The sequence below is a fragment of the Notolepis coatsorum genome (genome assembly GCF_963971535.1).
Source record: "Notolepis coatsorum genome assembly, chromosome: 5".
Lineage (NCBI taxonomy): Eukaryota > Metazoa > Chordata > Actinopteri > Aulopiformes > Paralepididae > Notolepis > Notolepis coatsorum.
This window is the reverse complement of record NC_140169.1, coordinates 128735372-128739558: the sequence shown is the minus strand read 5'-3', so window position 1 is coordinate 128739558 and position 4187 is coordinate 128735372.

Sequence of the window (4187 nt, the reverse complement as noted above, 5' to 3'; positions counted from 1 at the left end):
CTTTAGAGATCCATTCAGTGCAGTACAGTGTGCATTGGCTGCATTTGTATAGATTTAATATGACGCCCCCCCCCCCCCCCCCCCCCCCCCCCACTCCCCTACCACACACACACACAATCTAATTTAGTATTCACAACATTGGACAATGCGTCATCTCGCAGGCTTCTGAACAGGCCCCATTACCAAATCAATCAGCCTCCGTCGGATGAGTTACCCCACAATAGACTATTGTAATCGCTGACATATTTGAATAACACATATTCCAGGCATCACCAAATCCATGTTATTGAAGGGGATGTACCTTTGTTTTAATAGATCATATTAAACTGTGTTGTAATTGAATATTTGAGGCCATTTGACGCAGCTACAGTAGTATAGGCAACAAAAGGGAGCACAGTGAACGTCTTACACACAAGAATTACTGTATGTAAAATATATATTTAGGTTTTTAATACATAGCTAACTCCAATTTGAACTGTAACATGGATTGCTAGGTTATATAAAGATGTTAACAAAGACGTTTGGTTAAATGGAGCCCTCCCCCTCCCTCTTTGATTGTCTCCGACGCATTTAGTGAGATGCCTGCACATGAAAAGCCCAGCATGAATTCACATAGTATAATAGATCAATTTGTGTCTCCAAGGTTATGATCTAGTCTCGGGGCCCTGTGTGCCCATGTGACAATGTCTTTACATCGCAGCCTCTTTGAATCTGTTTCAGCTCCTTCTTACTGTGGGTATGTAAAAAAAAAAAAAAAAATAAGGAAAAACACGACACACAATACATATATAATTATATAGACGGAAATGTAACTGATTGAAAACATTTACACAGAAATAGGCCTATTGACTGTTTCTGGGAACATGAACGAAGATGGACATGCACTCTGAGCGATGGAACAGCCATTCCATTTCCTGTGGCAAAGCGGCTGTGTGTATGAACTGGTTTCCATGTGCCAAATACAGAGCAAAACCAAGCCATTTTCTTTCCAAATTCCTTTCTCGATTGCTTATCATCAAGTCGGCAATTTCAAACATAATTCACATTACTATTATTTTACTTCGCAAAATACTACGCAATCCTGAGAATGAACAACTCTCATTAATCTACAATCTGAGAACCATGACTGAAATTTGTGAACTTCTCCATTTAATGAGAACACACCTAGAGTTGGTGTTTTGCGGAGCTTACAAATCAAATGAACGTTATCTATTTAATGGTATTTATTTTCTAATTGTTCTGAGAGAAAACTGATCCCTATCTGTCGGGGCACTACCATTGATTGACCATTGATTTGGTCTCCTCTTCATTATGTAACAGTTTCAGAAAGCATCACCTGCTGACAACATAGAGGCCTTCCTCTGTTGTTTATAGCTTTAGGAAAGAATTGTTATTGTACACACTAAGTGACAATCTACTGTAAGTGAAATAGAAAATATATAAATATGCACTTGGATTCTATATTCAGCTTGATGTGAGATGAATGTGATCACATATTATTTATAAAATGAATTGTGTCCAATGATTATATATATATATATATGTGTAATAATAATAATAATAATAATAATAATAATAATAATAATAATAATAATAATAATAATAATAATAATAACTTTTTTAGATTTTAGATTAGACATACATGCAGCTCAAAGTGCTTCACAGCAAATTGCATAAAATGGCATAAGATAGGCATAAGATTAGAATACAGTTGACAGAATAAAAGCAATGCATAAAGTGCAGACATAAGAATAGATATAAAAGACAATAAAAGTAGTGCAATGTAGAAAGTGCAGATATAAGAATAGGCATATAAGTACAATAAGTACAGTGTTGCTCGAAAGCATGTGAGCAACACTGTACTTGTAAAATAAGTACAAATAGTACAATGTTGCTCGAAAGCAGGTCAACCCCCACCGGAACAGCCAGTCCCCCAAATACCCCACACATCAATCCCCACCACATCCCCATCCAAGACACACCCCCTGATAAGCACGTCATGTCCGAAGGAAAACACAAACAGTCCGCGCGCCACTCACACCGCCATGCACGGCGACGGGAGTACCACCCCTGCGGGCCGCCCCATCTCCCCCAGTCCCGGCGACCTTGCCACCATGAGGAAACCAGCGAACTCCACCCCACCCCCCCCCCACCCCCCAAACTCCACGGAGGAATGACAGGTCACACGCCCCAGGACCTGCAGCCACACCAAAGGAGCCACGCAGCAAGGCAACGACTCCAAACACTCAAGCAGACAGACAAAACAGCGGTCAAATGAGAAGATATGCAGCACCACGGATGGTCCTAGATGACACCGGGAGCCCCGGGACACCCGAAACACTGCAGAAGCCGTAGCGAGCCCCCCACACAAGGAATCCCCAAAACGCCAGTGAACCGAGGGAGCCCAATGATGAAAACCAACCAAAATCCATCAAAGCACATGCAAGAGGCCAGCACCCAACTCCAGGAAAGGTCCGGGAAAGGTCCGGGAAAGGCCCAGCCGAAGCCATAGGTGCCATAGGCTCAAACCAAACCCCCCGAACACCAGTCTCCCGCACGTACCCCGACGGACCCACCACTGAACTCCCCCAACCCACCGACACCCCAGGGACCCCTCGCATGAAGAACCCACCACAACCCCCACAGCACCCCAAAGCGTCCCAAAGGTCCCACTACACAAAATCTACTAAACTAACATAGAATTTTCGCTCTAATCCAACACATTTATTAGAATGCAGCTCTCAAGTCCAAAATAATCAGAACAGAGACTCTACCGGCATCAGTATTAATCCAGAGATAATTTGTTATTTTAACCAGAGCTGTCTCTGTGCTATGATTTGATCTAAAACCAGACTGGAATTTACTCATAAAAGGTACATTGGAAATAGGTCTATAATTGCTTAGGACATTTGATTTCTTCAGCAGTTTTGTGAGCATTGGGAAAAAATCCAGTCTCAAGAGATGTATTAATAATTTTTCAAACGGATTCAGAGAGACTATCGAAGACATTCTTAAAAAAGGTTGTGGGAACGGGTCGAGATTGCAGGTTGAAGATTTACTCTGCATTGGCGGCTGGGTGGCGCAGCGGACATTGCGCTCTTCACCAACGCAGGAGACACCGGGTTCAAATCCGGCTGTTGGCGTTGCCTCCGGCTTGGGCCGGCCGTCATACTGGCTCAATTGGCAGAGTCAGCGGGTGGAAGTCGATGGGTGGTAATCTGGATGTTGTGGACAGCGACTCCTACAGGTCGGTTGGGGGACGTCTGCACAGCAGAGACAGGAAATAGCGGGGGTAGTGTGAGCCTCCCACACGTTACACCTCACCAATGAGAGTCCGCGCTGGCAGGTGAAAAGATGTGACAGGCTGCATCCTCGTGTACCGGAGGGGACGCCTATTGCTTATTAACAGCGGAGCAGTGCTGCCGTTGCTTCCGCGTTTTCCCTGATTGGCTGCGACACGCCCCGCGGCAGGCACGGCAACCGCAGAGCGGAGCGGCAGAGCAGAGCGGCAGAGCTTGCGGCATTATGTAGCCCTAATCCGCCATGATTTTCATTCGAAGCTCAGCTCACCTGGCAGCGCAGCGGTCCTGCGGTCCTGCGGTCCGTTGTTGACAAGTTCGAATCCCATCAATTCTTTTTTTTAACGTGTATTCTTTCGCCGGTTAAGGTTAGGCATGGTTAAGGTTAAGGTTAAGGTTAGGCATTGTTTCGGAGTTGGTTAAGGTTAGAACGGTTAAGTTTAGGCGCTGTTAAGGAGCTGGTTAAGGTTAGAGTTTGTCTTAGAGAATGGCAATATTCTTTCTATGGTTAAGGTTAAGGTTAGGCATGGTTAAGGTTAAGGTTAAGGTTAGGCATTGTTTTGGAGTTGGTTAAGGTTAGAACGGTTAAGTTTAGGCGCTGTTAAGGAGCTGGTTAAGGTTAGCGTTTGTCTTAGAGATGGCAATAGACAGCCTATTTCCGCACTGCCGCTCTCTCGCGCTGCCGCGGTCACATGGTCACATTGTCACATTCTTGCACTCCTCCGCTGTTAGAAAGCAACACGCGGAGGGGACACGGGATGCAAGGCTTCTATCCTCCCTATGACCGACCTGTGGGGGGCATATGCGAGCAACGTTCAAGACAGGGGAGGGGAGAATTGGAAACAGCGAAATTGGGATGGGAGAAAAATAGAAAATAAGGAGAAAAAG